The sequence below is a fragment of the Thunnus albacares genome, chromosome 15 (assembly GCF_914725855.1).
Source record: "Thunnus albacares chromosome 15, fThuAlb1.1, whole genome shotgun sequence".
In the NCBI taxonomy this organism is placed as follows: Eukaryota; Metazoa; Chordata; class Actinopteri; order Scombriformes; family Scombridae; genus Thunnus; species Thunnus albacares.
The window spans coordinates 437,565-450,166 of record NC_058120.1 but is presented as its reverse complement, the minus strand read 5'-3'; the positions used below and the strand labels follow the sequence as shown (position 1 = coordinate 450,166).

At 37.5% G+C, this 12,602-nt stretch overlaps 1 protein-coding gene across 1 annotated transcript in view; it reads left to right on the top strand.

Annotated features, from left to right (window-relative positions):
* The first annotated feature begins 248 nt into the window (after positions 1-248).
* Positions 249-12,602, top strand: part of nrxn3a (neurexin 3a) — a 283,641-nt gene continuing 271,287 nt past the window's right edge. Inside the window, exon 1 of the mRNA XM_044375060.1 lies at positions 249-729. The gene's annotated coding sequence lies outside the window, so the exon portion shown is untranslated. The remainder of the gene's footprint in view (positions 730-12,602) is intronic.

Here is a 12,602-nt window from a genome sequence, read left to right as displayed (position 1 = left end):
ATGGGAATTGTATATTTAGTAAGACCCTAAAGCACTCTGAAGCATACATATCATAGATGATATTTGTGTGTGTGTGTGTGTGTGTGTGTGTGTGTGTGTGTGTGTGTGTGTGTGTGTGTGTGTGTGTGTGTGTGTGTCGGCCCCACTTACGAGCATGTATGCCTTTAAATGGCGTGTGCTGATGCTGAGTAGGGGGCGGACCCGAGCGCGTGTGCGTGCGTGCGTTCGTTCGTGCGCGCACCCCTTGCCTGCAGCCGCTGCAAGTCTTATCAAGCCGACAGCGGCTTTTGTGCGTATGATGCACCGTACTCGACGCACCTGTGAGGGACGGTAAACCCAGCCCGGTACCGTCTAGTGCTCACCGCTCCGCACCAGCACCGACAGCAGCAGAAACACGGCTTCTTTTAGTGGAATCCTGGATTTTAAAAACTACGTGTCTCTGGGGAGTTTACAGCTTGATTTACCCTTTGGATACTATTGGTAGTCTGTTTAACTAAGGTCAGTGGCATTGTCTTAGGTTTTACTCCAACCTTTTCATGTTGCGTAAAAAAACAACCGAATTCAGTTTATTGGACAGAGGAGAAGAAGGAGCAGATTCTGTAGAAAAAAGGGGACAGAAAAGTCTTGAGTTTACACTCCTGACGCACAGGTATCACGGAACTTGCCACCTTTTCAGGACAGTTTCCAGTTTGTGCGTACCAGAGCTGTGAATGTGGCGAGCAGGAGAAGGTAAGCCTCCTTGAAGGAACAGCGACATTTGTGAGGATTTAAAACGGGAATTTCTGCCATGATGGCCTCGAAATTCCCTCGGTGGAATAGAGGCACCGGTATAGACCTGCACACGTCCTCTCCATTTCCCTGAAGCGGCGTTTATTATATGAGCGATCAATTTTAGTTTTATTATATTTTGCAAATATGGCCAACGCAGCATTTAAGCTATGCTTGTGTATCTAATATGAGGAGCACCAGCCCCGAATTAAGACAAACCATGACCTGCAGGATTTCCTTCACCTCGTTTTTAGAATGATGAATTATAAATAACATGAACGCCGGTGTCCAGTGTCCACGCATTGTTCTCATCTGCAGGTTCATGTTAAAGTGTCAGAGAAATAGCCTACAACCCGATACGCCGCGCACATCCCTCTGCCCAGAGCAATACAGTCTTTATTATTTATATAGATACATATTCTGATGTAATTCGATCACTCAATATGACATGTAGTTTGAGACATGACCTTCTGTTAACGGAGATGGACAGCACACACCAGCCGGCTGCACACTTCCACACCATGCAATAACCCTCACATTCCTCCGTAATCCCTCTTCCTCTCTGTATCTGTATTCTAAATTCCAGGTGCTGGGTGCTATTTATGAACACATTTCCCACATTATTTGAACAGGTAGAGACGTTTCCTGCATTTCATAAAAGCTATGACATTTAGCAGATTGAGGTTTAAAAAGGGCATCATCATGCATTTAAAAATGGGCTCGAAATATCAAAATACATTAACCAGTCCGTTTTTTATTTTAAAACGTAACATGAGAATGATTAGGTGCGGGGTAAAATAATTTTAGTGAAAGGATGATTATTATGACTTTGATTATTTCGGTTCCCTAGTGGATCAAATGGCGTCCGCAGGGACTGCAGGGAGGTTGGTTGAAATGCGACTGCTCTGCTCCCAATAAACTGCATTTTATGCTGCACATTCAGCTGACAACTTTTTTTCCCTTCATCAATCCACATTTGAAAAGCCACAGTTTGGGCCTGCTCTGTAGAGCATGGAGTTCAAATGCATTTACTGACAGGACATTTAATTAAAAATATTTACATTATTATTGCCTTTTCCACAGTTTGTCATTGAAACTGCGACGATGCTGGATGTCCCATTTATACAGCAAATTTAGCAGTTTGATCGCAGGAAAATACGAGGCCTTATGCAGTGCGCCACAGAAATCCACCAGGTTACCTGCTGCAAAATAAGTCGTGAGGTGTGTAGGCCTCTTATCTTCTGTCTATCTATCTTTTAATACACACACTTTTTTCTTTCTTTATGATCAGCTGATGTAAACGGTTGCGAATTCAGAAGGCAAGAAGATGACAATTACATTTTTATTCATCGCTATAACACGGATTTCGATGTGTCGGTGCTGAAGACTTAATAGGATTAGATGATTCTGTGAATTTGTGCAGAGGGAATTCCTAATCAGGCTTTTTCCTAACCGGGCTTCAGAATGGGCGTGACCCAGCGAGAGAATGCGTCTCTTTTCCCTGCAAAGGGCCCAAAGGTGCTTCATCACCTGGTCCTAGACTAAACACAATAATTTCCAGTATCAAAACACCAATAACAGTTAATATATCATATGTTTCGCTAAAGAAGACAATTTGTCCTTTTGATTGGTCCAAACAAGTGTAATATTTTTACCCTCCTTTTCATTTATTTTATTTTATTTTATTTTATTTTATTAATTTATTTATTCATTGCTGCATTGCGTGTATAACATGATCAGGCCGTATTGAATATGACAAGTAAATGTGTGATCATTATTGACACATTTTGAGCCACGAAATTCATGTTATTTTATATGCAAAAAACTTAAAATGTGCATCCCCTCAGTGTAATGTCGCCTACACGCATATTTTCTGTAAAATATTAACCCCCTTTCCAATTGGACGATTTGATTTTCCATCTCGTTGTCTTTTTTCCCCTTATTTTTAAGGGTGGGGGTGTCGGGGGTAGGATGGAGGCTAATTTGGCTGTCCTGCTTTTCTTTACTGGTTGGCAGCCGATTAACTGCGCTGACAAATCAACCGCAAAAAGCCAAGGGCTCTCAAGGTAACACCGATCCCTCTGGGCGGGGAGAGTAAAATATTACGCAGGATTTTGGAGAATGCTCTCTCTTAATTTGATAGCGTTTCTGTACGGTGTTGTTTTTTTTTCGTTTTACTTTTCGTGTCTTGTTGTGTGGCATTGCTGGGCCATAAAATTCTCTATTCCGTACCCTACATAAATTATCTGCTGTGCCATTCTTTTAAGTAAGGTATTAAAATAGAAATTAAATAGTAAGGAAATCGATTTTCTGTTTGTTGCAATTATTTCACATTTGTCCAGGCTTTAAAATGCACAGGCATGATATAGCCATCTCATCGTTTAATTTCTGCTGATGGACCAATTAGAGTATTTTCAACCACGAAGCGAGAAGATAAAAAAGTGATAGTAAATCATATGAAAAACAATTCAGTCACAAAGAAAAGAAAGTCAACGCCTCAATGAGAAAGACAATGTGATGTTATATAAACTGCTGCTGGTGAGGGAAAAAGCGAGGTGGGTGTGTTTTTGGTGGAGTGTGTGTAGATGGAAGTGTGCGTGTCGCTGTGTGTATCCAGGTTTTGGTTGTTGGTTTGCATATGTATATATGTGTATTTTGTGTTTGAGCAGTCATTTGTGCATTTGTGTACAGTCGTGTGGTATGTATGATTATCATTTTATGGAGTGTGCTTGTGTGTACTACATATGTGATGTTGTCTCATAGTGTAGGACTTGCTGTACAGACTGTGGTGAGGTGTCAACAGACATTGGAGTGTGTGTGCAGTATATGCAGGCTTTGATGGGGTGCTGGATGCTCTCTAACTGGGTGATGTAATGCCGTGAAGGGTGCTGCAGCAGAACCACGTTGCCCAGAGAAGGCGTGTCCTGCCTGCAGAGTAGATGGATAACAACATGATGCCCACGCTGCACCTGCCGACAAACAACGCCAAAATAACCCCCACCCACCCACAAACATACACCCTCCATTTCTTACTTTCATTTCACATTTGCCTGACATTTATTAGTCTTGTCTTTGATGTAAAATATGTAATCAGAGTAGCAGAGATTAGACACAGAAAACGGGTAAATGCAAAAAAGAGGGCAGATGTACAAAGAGTAATCATTCTTCAAACAAACCACTGACTAATTCCCTTATTTCATTCAGGGATTTAATTTAATCAGTTGATTGATTTAATTGAAAAATCTGTTTCTGCAGTGTTAGTGTCCCTCTGCTGACAAATACCGTCCTGTCTTTTAAAATCTAGTGCATGGGAGTTTAGTGTAGATGGTGACAAGGGAAGTGCCATCCTTACCTTGTCCCCCTGTGCAGTGTTCAAATCCAGTATGATTGTGAATATTTTCACATATTTTTCACAAGTGAATAATCACAAAACTGCTAATCAACTAAATTAAACTAAAAGAAAAAAAAAATCAGCTGAGGCACCAAATACTGATATTCATTTATGTACATTGTTTTTTTCCTCTCTGAAGGAGATATGATGTGCATATTTGCAATTAAAGTTTATTGGAAATATATTTTGATTAACCTATTTTACATTTTGATCAATTTCCTTTTTTGCAACAGTGTCCAAATCAAACAGTGCTTACATGTATGTAAGGAGATGATTTAATTTGTTAATTTGTGATTTTGCGATGACTAACCATGTGGTATAGTTATTTTAGGGTTGGGCAATATGTACCATGATATGATATAAATTTGTGTGTATATATATGTATATATATACATATATGTACACACACATACATATGTGTCATGGATATAGCAGAATCTCTGACAGTATACAAATTTCTATGTAAAATGACAAATTCCATGATTGAGAATGTTATTCATATCTTCCACCCAACCAAAATGTGGAAATGCTGTTCTATGTGCCTAAAAAGGTTTGTGGCTGACTTGAAGTGTGTTTGCAACATGATGAGGAGAGGAAGGGTTATGTCGGGGTTTTTTCATGAGACGCATGAGTGGGAGTGGATGAGGTGGAACATCCCTCCCTCAGTCTCTGTCACTCCCTCTCTCTGTGTTTCCACCCATCTTTCCTTCTGCTGTCTGTCCTCCTTCACTCCACTGTCAGGTTGCATGTCGTGGTCAAATGATTTTGAATTGTACCACTGTCGCAACAAAGACAGGCAAAAGAAAATGGCACCTCTTTGAATCTACCGTGAGAAGGCCTAAAACTGAACGATATGAGCCAATCAAAAAAATTGCAGCTTGTCCTTTGAGATATCATTTGCAAGCTGTGGAGGACATTTTGTCATTGCATCTGGACGACGTGACTGTGTGTGTTTTTGTGTGACGAGTATGTGATCAGGGCACCTGCTGTAAAATTACTGGCAAGTGCCATCCATTTAAACACGGGGGGCCTACTTGTAGGCTGCTTTTATTTACATTTACGCACACATACACACACGCACACACACCCACCCTCCATCCCAGTTCGTGTGGTTGTTAATAGGATCCAGAGTGCCGCTGCCTTTTGTCAGTGTGTGTATGTGGACTCGTCCCTGTGGTGTTCGTCAAAAGAGCCTTTCACCGAGAACAATGATCCATGCCGTTTAGCCTTTTAACCCCTGACGCTCCCAACACTGCAACAAAAGACAAGCACACAAACACACACACACACACACACACACACATAGTGGAAAACTGATGAAAAATGATGCTGGTGCATGTCTGCATTTGTAAACATGAGTATATTTATGCTCTTAAAGGCAAAGTCGAACCAATTTTACACTTCAGTGTGTGTTTCCAGGTGTTGGGAGTACTGCTGCATAATGTGTAAAAAGTAGTATCAAGCCTTTCATGGCCCCAGAGGGGGCTGTGTGAAATCTGATGAATTGCCCTAAGTGATGTCACTTGTGAGTCCATCATCCAACAATGTTCTAGGAGTGCAATGCTAAATTGGTGGAGTACTCTTTTTGTTTGAATGCAGCTTTGGACAAGTGCATGTGTGTATTGATGCCACAGTAGTGTGTCACCAATCCATCTTTTCTCTCTCCATCTTTCCATCCTTCATCTGTCCTCTCCCAGTGTCATCTAGCCTCAGTGTGGGTGCTGCTGTGCTGCTGGGTGCTTCAAGCTGCAACTTGGGGGAAATTATGTGCTCATTAGCTGACACTGTGTGATAGTAGAACATGTACTCAATGTAAATGAGACATTGTAAAAGTACTGCTGCTATAGACAAATACAAAAAAGTCAAAAATGAAAATACAAGGAAAAAATAAACAGCTTCCCTTTGTGATTGTCAAAAATATTTAACTGTCAGCTCAGCTATAGCTTTAAGACAAGTTTTTAAAGGTCAATACTTTTGGACTGGGGCTGCAGAGAGCTGATATTTTGTGCTCCTATTCAGCACTTCTGACTATTTTGATGCTCAGAACAAAAAGAAAATCTGCACAATTATAGAATGTTAACTATATCAAAAGATATCAAAGAGAATATGAATCTCTTTAAAATAATAACTAATAGAATTGTGTTGCAATTTATTAATGTTCTCAGTGAGTGACAAAATACAAATTTTGTCTTGAAATGAATGACAAAGCCTGGTTTTAAATATTTGACAGTAATAGTCAATCTTTAATTTCATGAAATGACACTAAATTGATCAAATATAACCAAACATTGCTCCAAAAAGACAATGAATCATGATACATAATACAATATATACATAGCTATGATGTCAGAGAAGGACAACATTGATTGGCTGATATCTCCTATTTAATAGAAGCTTGATAAGCGCGTCAGTATGTATAGGTCTAACCTTGAGGCACAAGAGAAAAGGATCTGCTGAGGTTTGATAACAGCGTGAATTAAAACAAAATAAATCTCTCATGGTTGATGTTTGTTGGTGGAGGTAATATGTTATATGTTAATGTGGGCAGCTTGGAAATAATTCTCAGTATTCAACTGCTAAACACTGTGGATTAAATGAAAAACAAAGGTTTGTATTTCTTTTGTATATATTTTTTTAATTCTAGAATTAAGAATGAATGGATAATAGTAAGAGACAAAATAGTAAGAGACATACTTTCCAAAATAAATTCAGGTTATGGTGACTTACTAGTGAATATGGAATTGCGATTAGGGCTAGTTGATATAACCAAAACATGATATTGCAATTATTTTACATATTTGCCTTTATTACAATAAATCGATCATGAATTTAAAAAAAAAGTTTGAAGAATATTATTGGCTGGACCACAACGCCCTTTAAACGTGAAAGTCTGTGACTGATTAACTGACTGTGTGATGAAGTTACAACATTGGTTGGCAGAATACGGCCACTTCCTATCTGTTTCAAATTAAAAGCCCTCATTTCAAATTAAAAGTAGTGTTTCATACACAGTCCAGCCATATACTTGGTTTTGACTAAGTCTTGTTTTTAACAATAGTGTTAATTTCATTAACGAAAACTATAACTTAATATGCTTATCAATGACTTTTTTTTCCATGACTAAGACAAGATGATGATAAGACAGCACTGCTATCATTGAACACTAACTGTGACTATATCAATATGCAATATTGTTAATGAAAAAAGATGAGACTAAAATGTAGTTTAAAAAATAAAAACTTTACCAAATCCTCTTTTTATTTTTGTTTATAAAAAAGAGGAAACAAAATATATATATTTTTTTATTTTTCTAAATGACAATGCAAATATCCTGTTCATTGAATGGCATGTGCAGCAGTTTCATGTCCTGTGCTGCGTGCACCATATCAGGACTACGCCAGCACATTGAGCCCAGTGAGGAGTTTACATCAACTATTTTACAGAAAAGTAAGTTATTGTTAATAAGTGAGTGCAAGTGTCGATTATATGCTGTGTGTGTGTGACAGTGTGTGTGTTGGTGTTGCAAGCGTCATTTATATTTGGGGGGATGCTGATGTGAAACTGTAGCAGGAAAAATTAAACTGTGGCAGCCCGCCAAACCCTGAATCACTACAATCTTTAATATAATCTGATGGCTAAAAAAGACTAAAATATCAACAGTTTTCATTGATTAAAACAATACTAAAATAGTTATGATTTTCTTTGACTAAGATAAAACTAAAATGCCCAGACTTTTAATCAATTAAAACTTGACTGAAAAAAACAGAATGAGGTTGACTAAATATGATAAAAACTAACAACTAACAATTTGACACAGGACTAAGACTAAGACTAAATAAAAAATAGCTGACAAAATGAACACTATTTAACAACCATCAGGATTCACTGACAGCTACAAATATGCAGTGTGGGTTGTACTGTCTGAAAGATTCCTTTTAAAATAATGCATTATTATTAAATCACGAATTTTAGTGCTCAGGATGTTGCAGACATTTTGCTTTGAATGAATATTTAGAAAATCAGCGAAGGGATGATGAAGCATGTGACTGAATGATGATGGGGTGTTATAGTTTGTATTGGTGACAGCTGCCCAAAGCACCTGTACTGGGAAAGCTTTTATCTGGTTGAGTGGTGAGTCCTTATGTTGACATTGGTAAGGTACCATCTAAAATTTCTTGGAGGAATATATGTTTTCCAAAATGTGATATTCATGTTTTAATATATTTCGTTTCATGTGTGAAAAATTCTAAACAACATGTGCCTATTATTTAATCTGTATTTTTTTTAATAGGAAATGGTGTTCCAAATGTGGTGTAAGACGTTCACATTCTTTTAGATAAAAATGCATTTTTAGAACAACAATATATAATATTGTAAATACAAATATAACAATGGCTTATATATAACAGCACGGGCCTACCTCACACTTTAGATTCTATCTGATGACACTGAATGCTTGGTCATTGGGTATTATCATAAAATTGTCAATGGGGCAACTTTTATTGGCATATGCTGCCATGCCCCACTTATTAGTTAATTTTTCAGAATTTAATTTAATTAATTTAGAATTTATTTTTCCCGGTGTGCATACAAAAAGAGACAGATACTTAAGCTCAAAAGAGCACAATAACCCGATTTGAAGGTTTTTTTTCTGCAGTCCAAAACAACAGGCTGAAGCCGCAGCTTATAATGCCTACCCTTTTAACATGTTATAGTTTAATCTCGAAAGGTAACTTCAAACAACAAAAACAAAACAATCAAAACAAGATATAAAAAACAATTACAAACAAAACAAAACAAAACAATTAAAACAAAAAAAACCCAAAACAATCAAGACAAAACAACCAGAAGAAAACAAACAAAACAATAAAAATCCATAACAACTTACATATCCTGTATCCTGTCCTTCTATGCTAGTCTCTTTATGATCTTCCATTTCATATTTATTTAATATGCTATTTTTAAACATTTCTTTTAAACCTACTAAATGTTTTTCATGTTTTCAGTTCCTCACTACAGTTGTTCCATAAATTAACTCATCTGACTGTAATACAATGATATTTTACATTAGTCCTCACTAATTGTTTTTTGAACATACAAATTCCTCTCAAGTCATGTTGACTTTCTCTAATTTGAGTCAACTTTTGGGTAGTTTCAGGTACTAATTAATTTCTAACTTTGTAAATGATTTGAGCTGTTGTTTAACAACAGTTTTGGTAAAGTCTTGTATGAGAGAGAAAGTTTTAAACTTTGCTTGTTGTATTGATTGCTTATGTTCTGTAATGTTTTGGCAGAAAACACCATTAGCCCTACTTTTATACATTCACATTTTGACAATGTGTGTTTGTCAGTCAATGAGTTAGGAATATTCACTCTTGGAAAAAAGAGGTTCACAAAATGCTTCACTTCACCTCACATGTGTAGAAAACCAGCTTTGCTACTGAACTAAATTTCAGCATCTGCGACCTCAGTGATGAGATGGAGTATTAAACACTCTCTGTTGATGTTACTGGAGAGTTCTGTAGTCTCTCTAAAGCTGTTGCTCACAACATACACCGGTGTAAAACTGTCACTATGGCTGTCAGCTGTCTTAAAAGTTGTGGCCTGTCAGCAAAGAGAAATTACCATTTACAAACAGCCTCCTCATTTGCCTTTTTTCTGTATGGTGATATCCATGCTGAACCATTCTGTGAGCAACTGAGATTAAATCTTGCAAACAGTTTTCCATACAACTGTACTGCATGGGAAAAGGTGTTGTTTCCCTTGGTATGTTTGACGTGTGCTGGTTTGGACACAACACAGTAAGGTCTGCAGGTCTTCATCTGATGACTCACTCTGGCCTTACCTCTAAATACCTAAAAAGCCCAGCTACTGACATAGCTTTGGTTTTGAAAGGAGATTGTTTCAAGTTAGCCCTGGTTGGTACCAGGGCTACCAGCCCCCAGTTTTGGTGCCCACTGCGTTAATAGACTAGCTTCATTCAAATGAATGAAAGGGCTGTGTTTTTGAAGTGAAGAGCTAATGCTGAAAAGGCCTTACTTGCCTTGTTGTCATGGAACTGTATCAGTCCTGCTATGAGATCTTTTCATAGCCCATCCTGTCGCTATTACATGCCCACATCCTGACAGTGTCATTGCTGTATGTCACTGAGTTAATGTCCGACTCATTATTGGTGTTCAGCTTGATGTCATCCAGCTGATGGTATTTCAGTGCAAACCAGAGGGGACTTAAAGTGCTACACTGTAAGTCTTTATTAAACACTCCTCATGGATATCTTACTCTGTTTAATCCATAACCAGAACCATTGGTTGTTTATTCTGCTCTCCTGAAGTGAGTGTCCTGCACTTAGCAGCACTAGCAAGGCAGGCAGTCTGAATAGGGTTTGATCACCAGTCATCCATTTTGCAAGCAAAGCAACGTGAGGGGGTTGACTAAATCCAGTCAGTGCTATGCAAGACAACAATCAGATCCCATACACACTTTACATTGGATGGTAACTGATATGTTTGATTGGCTGTAGAGCTGTGATGATGGGAAAATTTACCTGACATTTGGAATCACTAACCAAGTTGGTACATTGGGTAAAAACATTACCTGAGTACTTTGGAGAACTGTCATCTGCACCTGTTATTATCCCTATTATAACATAAGTGAGCAACAAGATATATTACTACAGTCAGCATGTATTTACTTTTTTCATATTTGCTTGCATGTGAGAGTTGGATATAGAAACCATTATTTTTCCTGCATGAAATGCAGCTCATTTACATATCTGACCATGGCCATTATCCATTTAATAAAAAATGCCACATATTTCGAAGGCTAAATATGATTCTTTTGGTAAGAGAAAAAATCAGAATCAGCAACAAAAGATTGGCATAGCTGCATGCATTGCAAAATGATTATATATCACTTTTGAAAGGAGAAAATGATAAATACCAAAACATAAATTGTCAAATCTGTTTTAGTGGCCCACTGTTTTACTGAATCATTTTCCACAAATGACACAATATTGCCTGTGTAACTGTGTCAAAATAATAGTTGTTGTCTTGCTTCCTAAAGAAAAATCCAAAACCTACACTGTACACTAAGTCTACATCAGTGTTTTTATGGTAGCTGTCAGTGCTGATCCAGCATGTTGTAGCATCTTAACTTTCTCTTTTGTAGCAGCAGATTATTGGCCCCTCAGAATATATAGTATACCTCCAAAAGTAGGCAGTCAGCCTCCAGAATCAGCTGCCCTGTGATACTGTCACCACCAGCAGTCAATTCCTGGGTTGATGTATACCACTATGTGATATAATGAAATGGTATTCACTGAAAAATCTCCTATGTCATCCTTCTGACTTTCAAAATTATTTTATTTATGTTTCCAAAACTAAGTCAGATTATTGAAGATGTCTTAAAATCAAGCATCTTTTGCTTGATTGCAATGCAGCCTGCCCTATTCTGTCTTATTTCAAGGACCTGGCACTAATTTCTAGATGGTACATTTGCATTTTCTTTCAAAAGCTGAAACATAATACAGCAAATTCTGGCCATGTTGTATGCTGTACAGTTAATAATTCGAGCATTTCATCTCTTAAAATGGAGATTTTTTTTTTTGCTTTGTATCAGTATTTTTCTATATAAAGGCAGATTTGTATAAACAAAGCCTCTGGATATTGAATCAGTACCTAGTTGTGTTTCTTTGTGCCCCTCTCAGTATGCAGCAGGACTCAGCCGAAAGCTGACTCTCCAGGCTGGTCATCAGATAAAAGCATTCTGCCTGACTGACTGATAGTCATGCACTGCCATGAGAATAATGAGACTAATTTACCCAGCAGATGACCGATAACTCCCAACAACCTTTATGGAGGAGGGAAAAATGCAGCAATATCACAGACACTTTTAATTAACATTGGTGACTTCTACCAGTACAGCACACATTAGCTGTGAACAGTCCACAAAGATAGCATCAAAGTCTTTTCTTCTTTCTAAGAAACTGTATGCTCACTATGTGTTACAAAAGACTTTTTGTTCATTAAAACAAAATCCTACATACATGGGCCATTTGGAGGTGTTAGTAAGTTTACATTGTACATTGGTGGATATTTTATTGACTGAGTCCTCTGTTTTTTATGATCTTTTAGTAAGTAGTAGTCTTTTAATAAATAAATAAATGATTTGTTATTTTGCCACCAGTTTTATTATTGGCAGTCTACAGAGTTGCTGTAACCAGAAAAAAACAAACAAAAATGTATTTCCAAATTTAGTGATTTTGAATTTGTGCTCTGAATGAATGTGCACGGTGCAGTTAGTGGTGAAAGGAGTACTCAGGTCCTTTGCTTTAAGCACCAGTACAACAATATAAAATATGAGTTCAAGTCCTTGCTTTAATATCCTACAAACAAGTATTTTCAGCACATATATACATATAATATATGTACATATAATATCAAAA